This window comes from Cornus florida, unplaced genomic scaffold (assembly GCF_030987335.1).
Source record: "Cornus florida cultivar Cherokee Brave unplaced genomic scaffold, ASM3098733v1 CherokeeBrave_3.0.0_Hap2_Chr04, whole genome shotgun sequence".
Lineage (NCBI taxonomy): Eukaryota > Viridiplantae > Streptophyta > Magnoliopsida > Cornales > Cornaceae > Cornus > Cornus florida.
Window position 1 is genome coordinate 43,023,790 of NW_026775574.1, and position 11,396 is coordinate 43,035,185.

Genomic DNA, 11,396 nt, shown 5'->3' on the forward strand with positions numbered 1-11,396 from the left:
AGTGTTCCCATGCCTCATGAAACGTTTCTCCATCCCCATATGAAAATTCCCGAATTAAGGTTCTCATGGTATTGGTCTTAGAAATTGGATAGTACTTCTTCAAGAACTCTTATTGCATTTCTGCCCAAGAAGTGATTGAAAAAGGCCTAAGATTGTTAAACCAATACTTTGCCTTGTCTTTTAAGGTGAATGGAAAAAGTTTGAATCTTAAGACCTCTTCCAGCATGTCTGTATATTTTACGATAGAACATACTTCTAGAAACTCATCCAAATGCTTGTAAGGTTCTTCACTTGGAAGTCCATGATAGTTAGGAAGCATTTGAATGGTTTGTGGCTTAATTTCATTGTGATGTGCTCTAAATGGTGGCAATTGAATACATGTGGGTGCATTGTATTCATTAGGCACATAGTGATCTCTTAAAGCAAGTGGAGGATTAGCAATTTGAGGTGCAACATGGGCACCTTGATTTTGATTTCCTTGAATGATGGGAGGTTGTGGAGCATACATTGGCCTTGGCATTCGAAATGGAACTTGGCCTTGTTGTTGTTGTGGTTGGTGAATAAATGGCCTAGGCATGTCTAATGGCGCTTGCATGTTCTCCTTATGCACATTTGGATGGAGGATACCTTGTTGGTCTATGTGACCAAAGTCCTCTACATGCTCTTCATTATGGCCTTCCATTAATGTAATGGATCGGGTAGAACTAGAACTTCCTCTTCCCCTAGGATTTCTAACTACGGATTCAAGATGCAAATCAAGAGGGACAAGAGTTGGTCTTAGTGATCTACGACCTTGCATGCATAATGTAAAAGACACAAACACAATGAATGAACAAACACTTCGACATCACAACAATTCAATGAAACTTCCTCCATAAACACTTAACCCATACTCCTATGCTTTAACAACAATGATGCAAAGAATAATTAAAAATGCCTCCACGTGGGCTCACGATGTATCTAAGAATTTAAATACAAGCCTCCATGTGGGCTGACGATTTAACTAAGGGATTGAGTAAAGGAAGTCTCACAAAGGTCCTATAGCACTTCAACTCCAAATTTATAGCTTAGCTTTATAAAAGCCACTAGTACCTTCACTAAAAATATAGTTAGGGTGAGTAAGGATCGTCCTAAGGGATTGGAGTTAAATTTGGTTGTAGAATCGCTATTAGGGTTAGTAGGTTGAGTGATCAAACAAATAATTGGTTGGTTGATTAAACTAAAGAGCAAATTAAACTAAATAATTGAATGCAATAAAGAGTAAGTAAGAGAGGGAGAGATCTTGGGGTTTAGAGGTCACCACCAAATAATGCTTTTCTACACCCTTAACACGTGACTAATGAGGGAAATGTGTGTTGCAATATTGATGTGTGTGTTTATTTGGTTGATTCAATTAACAAGGGTGACCAATTAAGCATACATTATCTAATCAACATGTGAAAAGCACAATATATCTAGCAATTAAGTATATATTGTCTAAATAGCATGTGAAAAGCTCAATATATCTAGCAAGTCACTAATCCTTTCATTAAGCTCACAAGCCAAATACACCACAAGGTTAGAGACATATGCTACTTGCATTCAAAAGTATGTAACATCAAACAACAACCATGGATTGTCCTCACATCTAACAACTATGCTACCACTACACTACAATTAAGCTACTGACATACAATTAAACTAATTAAGCTAAGGGAGAGGCACAATCCATCAAGAAATGAGCATAAACCATCTAGAAAGTTACAAGAGCATTCCTTTAAGCACAATGTTTTGACAATCTCTAGATCTATGGCATTAATACACGTAGACATGCATCAATAACACAAGAAATAGAGACAAACACATGAACATCTATTCTAGCATACATAGACATATGGATAGAATGAAATGATTAATTGAAAGCATTAAACTACATAAATCATTGAATAAACAATATCTATATATATATAAGTGCCAAAACATGTATTACAACACTAATCCCTCAATAATACACAAAATCAAGATGTAGAAAGCATGCTTGGGGCTAACTCTAGCCCCAAGAGGATGTCTAGCCACTCATGGTAGTGCTTCTCCGACCCTCAAGGGCTAATTCCATGGTAGAAATCTGCTCCTTGGTTGATGAAGAGTCTCCAATGGTGTCTCTAGCCTCCTCCTCCTCTAAGCTTGCTCTTCAAGATTTCTTACAAGGTATGAGATGATATGATGTGATGTGATGTTCTATCATGCAAAAAGTAATCCTTTTCCTTATATAGGTAGGTTAAATGACACACAAAAATGAGCTGGGGTCGTGCACAAATATTCCCCAATGATTGGATAAAGGACAACTTTTTGTGAGCTAGAAATTTAACTTTTTCGCACTGGAGGAAGTTCGATCGATCGAACCTTGGACTTAGATCGATTGAACATGGCTGAGATCTATTGAACTGAAGTTAGATCGATCCTCAATGGCGGCGCTTTTTGGATAAAGACAAATCTGAAATAGTTTGAAGATATTTTTGGGAAAAGGACAAAAGTGGTTGGTAGGGTGGTACAACTAGATAAGATTAATCATTTAGATAAGGACAAGGTAGTTCGATCGATCGAAGAATGATGCTAGATCGATCAAAATTTTGAGATCTCTAAAAATGTCATCATGGCTCTAATCCATCTTGAAGTGCTGAGATCGATCATGTTGGATCAATCGAACTTTGATCTGAGATCGATCGAAGATGTTGATTTTCATCTTTTTCTTCCTTTTGCTTCGACTTGGCTCCTTTCTTTGATTCATCCCAGAATTGCTTCATTTCTGCTCTTATTTGGCTAAGTTAGCTTATTTTCAGGATAAGTGCCTGAAAATGGAAATAATACGAAATCAATCTAAAACGGTAAAGTAAGATAGATAAAGGTACTAGAATGCCTAAGCTTAAGGGGTTTAAATACGCACTTTTCAGTGCTCATCACCCCCTATGAATGAGTATTGTTCCCTGCCCTGGCCTTCTTCCACTGACTCCCAGAAGATAATGGATTATCTCCGCGAGGCTGCTTATGTGAACCCCTGATCCGTAACTGATCCTGTTCCTCTGACTCAGCTAGCATAGCCCTCTAGACCACTTCTCTGTAAGTCCTCAAATCAAGAATTGAGACCCATGGCCTAATGCCAAGATGTAGCCCATCTTGAAACTTCATTGCCCTGGCCTCTTCTGTTGCTACCATATCCTCGGCATAACAAGAGAGAGAAGTAAATCGTGTCTCATACTCAATGACACTCATGGTGCCCTGATAAAGACCTGCAAACTGTGTTCTCATCTCCCGCCTCATAACCCTAGGAAAGAAGCGCTCGAAGAACAAACCCCCGAACTCATTCCAAGTCATTAACTCAACATTGTGAACATTGGTTATAGACCTCCACCAAATATTTGTATCCCCCATGAACAAAGAAGCAGTCAAGGAAATCCTCAACCCGTCCATGGGTACTGCCATACTATCTAACTTGCAAACCATAAGGTCCAACCAAGCTTTTGAGACTAGCGGATTTGAACTCCTTGCAAATGGATCTTGACCCTCTGTAGTCGCATAAAGTACTCTAGTGCTTCTTGACTACTGGTGCCGGTGCCGGTGCCGGTGCCGAAATCTGTATCCTTGCCACCTGCCTGCGTATCAACTCCTGCAGGGATTCAGCGATCCCCTGATTGATTCCCTGAGCAACCCGCTCCTCGTAAGTCGATGCCCACGACGGATCAGCATCTGCGCCACGAACTGGAATCCTGGGCCTCCCCGAACCCCTCTTAAACTCGGTGTCAGCCACCTGCTCCTCAATGCCCTGACATGAAGACTCTCCACACGTGATAACCATGATGCTAAATGTACATAAGGAAAGAGGTCAACAATAACACAAGTTATTATAACCGAGTGCAACTCACCCTATGAATGCACAAAACACAAAGCAAGACAAGGTATGCAACATAGAGTCATGCTAAAGCAATCAAGGAAAGCTGTGTAAATAGTTAAGCACTTTAAACAATGAAGCATACATGTCAAACAAAAATTCTTTTAAATATATAAGCATATAAGCCTAAAGACATGTCATACTACCAATCATGTTATAACGAAACACATAAACGTGTTATAAAGTCAAAACATGTAATCAAAAGCATGTGAACACATCAAAGTAAATCAATAAAAGCATGATATGCACCCAAAACCCGTCGTCCTAAGGTATTCAAACCTAGGAGCTCTGATACCACTTGTGACGGCCCAAGTTTTGTAAACCCGGTGCGTCAGTGATGACCAAAAGATGACTCGATAATGGATCCGAAATGCGAAAGTGAAAGGTGAAACAACGAACTCTAGAGATACAATGCGTCTCTAAGACACCAATGTGACCCTCAATGAGGTCACAGAACCCAAAGGAAAACAAATGCGGAAGTGTCGTTTCAAAACGGCCAAAAAGGAACCTAGGGCAAAATGGTTGTTTTACAAAAAAGTGGATTTAGGTGCTATCGAGCACACCGCTGGGAAGACAATGAAAAAATAATCATGATGGACTCAAGAATTACTTTATTCGGAATCCAGACGAAGGAGAAAGGTCAAAAACAAAAATGATGTTGTGACGGCCCGACGAGGACAGCCCACTACTGCTGCAACTGAGAGTAAAAAGGGGCATCTAAACGGACTTTTCTAGAAAAACTCAAAGAAGAAACCCCCCCTAAAATCAAGTTTCCTACCCCAAAACATGGACAGAAACAAAAAAAAAAAAAGTGCATTGTAAAATTCCCATAATGCCCCCAAGAAAATCAGGTTAAGGGGGTAAAAATTACTCCGAGCTACTGCCCAAGGAAAGGAAATAGGGCTTCGGGAGGTTTTTAAATTGCCTAAATTGAAAATGCAATTTTAAAATACACCCACAAGACCCTCGGAAGTTTTGGATCAGTCAAGATGATTTTCAAAAAAAAATCGTTGAATAGTACCAAGTACATTTGTACTAAAAATCTGCAAAACCTGGCAGCAAGGATTTTATGGAAAAATATGGATTTTTGAGGGCCAAGATGACGTTTTCGGGAAAAACACAAAAAAGCCCCCCCCCCCCCCCCCCCCCCCCCCCCCCCCCAAAAAAAAATTGAGTTCTACTCAGCAACGCGGGTGAAAATAAAAAAAAAAAAAATGCATTTTAAGAAACTCGAAATGCCCCTGGAACAGAATAGGGCAAAAACTAAAAAAAAAATTTAACCTTAAGTTTTTGTTTCATCAAGAAGGGTATTGTTTGCCAAAGTGAGCATGCAAGTGTATGTAATGTGATAACATAGATGAGTTACAATGGCCTATGGCCTGATTACAATACATTTACATGTTTTGGCATACTCAACCTCAAATTCTCACAATTAACCTACAATGGCAACACTTAAATTTTAAGGAAAACATACTTGTAATCTTTAAAGTTAATGGCCCTTGGCCTCATGTCATACATACAAAGTAAGCTTCAAAAGTATGCTTGGATACACATTACATGTCAAAGAAGCCATCTTAGCTTACATAATACCATACATCCATGGTATACACAAGATAATATCCAAAAGATAAAGCATGCTAAACAAGTGCATGTCCATATACAAAAAATGTTTCAAATTGCTCATGAATCCTTAAGGATGATGAGCATCCAAGAACATTGTCTCCTTACCTATAAAATAACCCAAACCACTAAGGTGAGTAATCAAGTTACTCGTAGGAAGAAGCATATGCGTATACCCTAAAGTTTCAATATCATTGCAATATCAATATTGATGAATACATGGGAGCATTCCACTTAACGTCTATGTTCAAGGTGTTCTAAGGGATCATCTTAAGCTAACTTAAATGTTTCTTAGCAACACAATATCAAAATGGATGTACTTAACAACATCAAATCGCATATAACAAAATTTACAAGTTACAAGGAACATTGATTGTCAACTTGGAAATGAATGCGAAATCAAAAAGTGGAATCCTTGGACACCAAAGCTTGGAATTCTACCGAGGCCTTAATGGTTATTCCGGGCATTAACCTGCAGGGAAGGCCACCCTAAGTGCGCACTATCTCAATTGGGGAGAACTCATACCTCCTGCACTAAAGCCAAACTCTAGCCATGTTACTAGTAACCATGTCCCAAGAGAATCCAAAATATATATCAAGTTCGAAACTTATATATATAAATAATAAGGCATATCAACCACCTTACAAGCACAAGAACTTCGAAACCACATAAACCATGTCTTAGGGTTCCAAGTCTAGAATGGCATGATAGATGACAAGTTCTTACCATGATATAACGCACAAAACAATATCATTAACTTATCAATTTAAGCATGCCTCAACAATAAGCCATATATACTAAATGTTAGCATTTTAGCAAAAATAGCTTCTATAGCAATCATGATTATCAATAGTAATCTACTAGAATGTAGGATTAACATCACAATAGCATAGTAACTCAAATCATTAATAATTCTATACAACTTCAACAATCATACTCAAGATATATACACAACATACATGCTTGATCAATGAAATCCTAAGTCAATCATAAGAATTTCCTATAGTATGCAATACTACAATTCTAAAAGCATGTACACAATATATATTAAACCCCAAAGGATTATAAAACACTTAGAATATAAACATACTACCACCCCTACCTCAATAGAGAATTGAATCTTTATAATCCAAGTAACCAAGCTCAAAATGGAAAAAAAGTTTAGGGTTAATGAAGAGGAGAATGAGAGGAAACATTTGTGTTCCAAGGTTTTAAGTGTAGGGTGAATATAAAGAAGCCAAAAATGAAGTCAAAGCTATTAACCAAGCTTTTCTCCAATGGTGGCTAGGTTAGGGTTCTTGAAGACAAGTGAAAATGAAAATGATCAAGTGTAAAATGGTGAGTGGAAGGGCTAGAAATCCTCCACTCACTATGTGCTCTTACATGTAATGACTCGGTCATTTTCTTCCTTTTCCCTTTTTCCTCAAATTTTGCGGATAAATTTTTTCCGTTGTCTTTTCTTTTCTGTGGATGGTTTTTCGTCGTTTAGTGTCATCTCGAGTGCTCATAATTGGTTTCTGAGACTCTTTCATGTGAATTGACAACTTCCTTTGAGGACTGAGTCATTTTCGTATTTTTCGTTTTTAGACACTATGCGCTATTTCGTTTTTTCCCTATTCTGTTATTTTCCCTATTTTGTCTTATCTCCGTTTGTCAGTTTTTGGCACAACCTCACTTCTTGTGCTCGGAGTTGGTTTTTGACTTCACGTATCCTTATCGTGCGTGGTTTCCACGAAATACGTATCTTTACTTTTGTAAGAAAGTACTCTGGTTGCTCTCGGTGCCCATAGGGGAATGGATGCATAAATCTTTGGAATTAATTTCATTTCTTGGAATGTTTTTCATAAATATATTTTGAAGATATTTTATTTCAAGGGCATTTAAGAAATTATCTTTTGGAAGATATTTTCATTCTGGAGCAGTTTCGCAGTTAACCCTTTTTGTAGGGGCCATTGTGCAATTAACGAAAGTTATTGCAAAATGTATCGTCTGGAGCCTAGATCCTCGTACAGGATTCATTTTCACTTCTTATTGACTTGTAAATTCATAGAATTCCGTTTTGGTCAATTTTCTCCAGTTTTAGAGTTTTTGGACCCCGTTGCCGCTGAACTTGTTCGGGGCATAACTTTCTGCTCGGGACTCGATTTTTGACGCCATTTCTTCCTTTGTTCATATTTTCTCAGTTTGAATCTTTTTCATTCATAGAGTTTTGCCGTTTGAGTGCATTTGCTCAAAATCCACTTTTCCGGACCCGACGAGGCCCTTTAGAGGCACTTTTTGTGATTTACTATAAATAGGTGCCTTAAAGAAGAAAAATCAGATTTTCTTCTTCTTCCTCCTCTCCTTGCATGACCAAAGGCAGCCATGGATACCCATGGGGCTGCCATCTTCTCTCTCCTCCTTTAACCTACTTTTCCTAAGTGAAAATCCTTCGGCCTTTGCATTTATTGCTCGCCTCGTCGTGCTCTACCACTACCCCTTATTAGAAACCATTTTGACCAAATTTTGAGTTTGGGATTTAGGCCAAGTTTGGATTTTCGTGGGGCTTCTTGGAGATTCATATAGATCATGTTGTCCCCGACAAAACCTAGGAGCTTCGTCAGATTCGGAGCCGTTTCGTTTTGATGGCTTTTGAAATTTTCATCTCAAATTGAGGTAGGGGGCGTCTTAGGATTATATTTGTGTTGTATTGATGATTATATATGCTTATACAACTTATATGCATGTTTTGTATAAATCTTGGAATTTAATTTTAATTAATTTCATTGTAAAGGATTTAATGCTCAAGGATATGTATGACTTGGAATTGATTGTAACATGCTACAAAATTAAGCTTGGATATGTTGGTTAACATATATTAAATCTGGCTCATTTGATTAAGAATTACAACTTTTATTTAATATTTATCTTTAGTAAAAGTTTAATTCACATGGTTGTATCAAGCATGAAATTAAGTTGTAATGTGGTATTTAAATAGGCCTTGGCATGTTCTCTAACAGAGATTAAATTGAGGGCATTCAGAATTGTTTAAAAATCTAGAGGAAATTAATTAATTAGCTTGATTAATTTTGTTTTAAGTGCTTTAATCACTTAAATTGTCATTTGATGTTATATATGTGATAACCATGACATGTCTTTTAATATATATTAAATTAAGGTTATTTGGGATTAACTTGGAATTTAGATAATTTAACTATTTATGTCTAATTAAATTCTATTTTATTACTCCATGGATTTAATTGCATTTTGGAAGTTGTTTTTATATTTAAATCATGGATTTGGATTTGGTGTATGTTCACTTGATTACTTTTGAGTGTTGGATAATATAGTTGTTACTTTTATATTCATGAGAATATATTTTTTCTTATTGAATATATTGTTGCTATGTGTAAGGAATTGCACACTTTGTATTTGACATCTTGCATGCCATAGTAGTTGTAGACTTTGAGCATGTATTGTATATGTTTCCAAAATTTGGGTTGTGCTTAGTAAATGGTTGATATCTTGTATATACATGTTGATATATATACGTTGTTGTACAATTTGTTGATTTTGGAAACTTGGGGATGTCATTGTTGGCTACGGCTAGGACTTGGTCCTAGTATGGGGGATTGTCCCTCTATATAGTCTAGTGCACACATAGGGAGGTTACCCATGGGCTAGTAACCCTAAAGTAACTATGTTGTCAGTTTGATCCGGCGTGACGTCCGAGTATCCACTTTGTTTGATTTCGTATTTCATTTCAAGTTGATAATTAGAAGATATCGTAACTTGTGGTTCCTTATTTGATTTCCTATTTTGAGCTTAAAATTTAACTTTGTGAAAGCATGCTTTGTGCATTGTATTGGAAGTTCCATTGTCGGTTAAATTGCATTGATATCATAAATTGTATTTTGATGTTCAAATGTAGTTTAGGAATGATCCTATAGATTCATTTTGAACATAGACGTTAGGTGGCATGAACCACTCTTGTTATTTTCGTATTTTGGATTTCAAGTTGAAGACTTTGAGAATCCATATCTAGTTGTTTTGTATAACATGTTTCCATGTTGTTTGAATTGCATGAACAATGTGACTATGCTAGAAATGATCTAGGTAGCTTAGGATGATCCTTGAGTCTCACTTGACATAGACGTTAGGTGGCATGAGCCCCTTTAACATGTTTCACCCTAAGGTGATAAAACTATAAAACGTTAGGTCGAGTAGCTTTATGTTACGCACCCCTACGTTACTGAGGTATATTTCAGGTACAGGACTCAAGACTTGAAGATTTCATTGCCTTGGATTGTTTGGTAGCTTTATGTATCAAAGTTGTATTCTTTGATTCTACGTATGTAAAGTGTACATAAACACACTCCTTTTAATGCATTTGACATGTAAAACATGAGGCCAAGGGCCAAGCAAGTTTATATTTGCACTTGTATTCAATTGGTGCCATATTTTGCTTAAAAATGTATTTTTATCAACTATGGAGGCTTTGTATGCTAAAACTTGTTAATGGAATGTAAAGAGGCTTTAGGCCATGTTGGTACATCTATTTTATCATATTGTATGCACTTGCATACTCACTTTGGCAAACAACACCATCCTTGATGAAACAAAAACTCTAAGTAGTATTTTTAGGGAGTTTTACCCTATTCTGTTCCAAGAGCATTTTGGGTATTTCACAATGCGTTTTTTTCATTTTTCCTCATTAGTCACGTAGAAAACTCAATTTTGAAGGAGGTTTCTTCTTTATGGTTTTTCAGAAAATTCCATCTTGGCTCTCAAAATTCCATATTTGTCCAAAAAATCCTTGTTGCCTGGTTTTGCAGATTTTTAGTGCAAATGTACTAGGTACCATTCATCTACTTTTTTTTGAAAAGTGTGACGACCGATCCGAAACTTCCGGGGGTCTTGTGTGTGTATTTTAAGATTGAATTTTCAATTTAGGCAATTTAAAAACCTCCCGAAGCCCTATTTCCTTTCTCTGGGCAGTAGCTCGGAGAAATTTTTACCCCCTTGACCAGATTTTCTTGGGGGCATTCTGGGCATTTTACAATGCATTTTTTTTATTTCCGTCCTGATCGGGGTAGGAAACTTGATTTTAGGGGGTTTTCTTCTTTGAGTTTTTCCAGAAAAGTCTGTTTAGATTGATCGGTTGGTCAATTAACATCAACCTTCGCAATAGCACGAATCATTGTAAAATAGGGCTATTGGTCGGGTAAGTCGAACCACTGGGACTGCGCTAGTCTATGGCAACCTAAGAGTCTAGATTACTTTTAGAATGATGAGGGGGTATATAGAGTTTTGTTGGTTTGTCACTTAGTCACTAGAATTGAAATGTGCTTAAAGAAATAAATGCAAGGAATTTAAGAAGAAGAAGTCTAGAAAAGGAGGTCTAGGGAAGTGAATTCACCACCAATCCTATAAACATACTAAATTTCTATTAACTTGGGAAACAATTTCACTACATGGCAATGATATGTAGTAATACTAGATTGCTACATTATCCTCAAGAAAATCATAGGATCAAGACTTAAGTATAATCCCTCAAAGAGCCACATGCTCGAGCTACCTAGATTAGGGTGTAGCCATAACATGCTCACTAAGCTAGGGACCATCAAACCCCTCAATCACTATGGTAATAGCACATGAAGTCAAGATACAAGATTAATCCATCAAAAGGAAGTCTTAAGCTATGGATTAACAAATTTCTCATACAACATGCCTTTAAACCCATTTCACAATTTCATTTCTATTCTCACTATGAAGATGCAAGTTATATAATCATGAGAGGATAAAATCTAAGACAAGATAATGAACTCAACATGATCATTTATAGGCATTGAAATCCATTACAACAAGTGT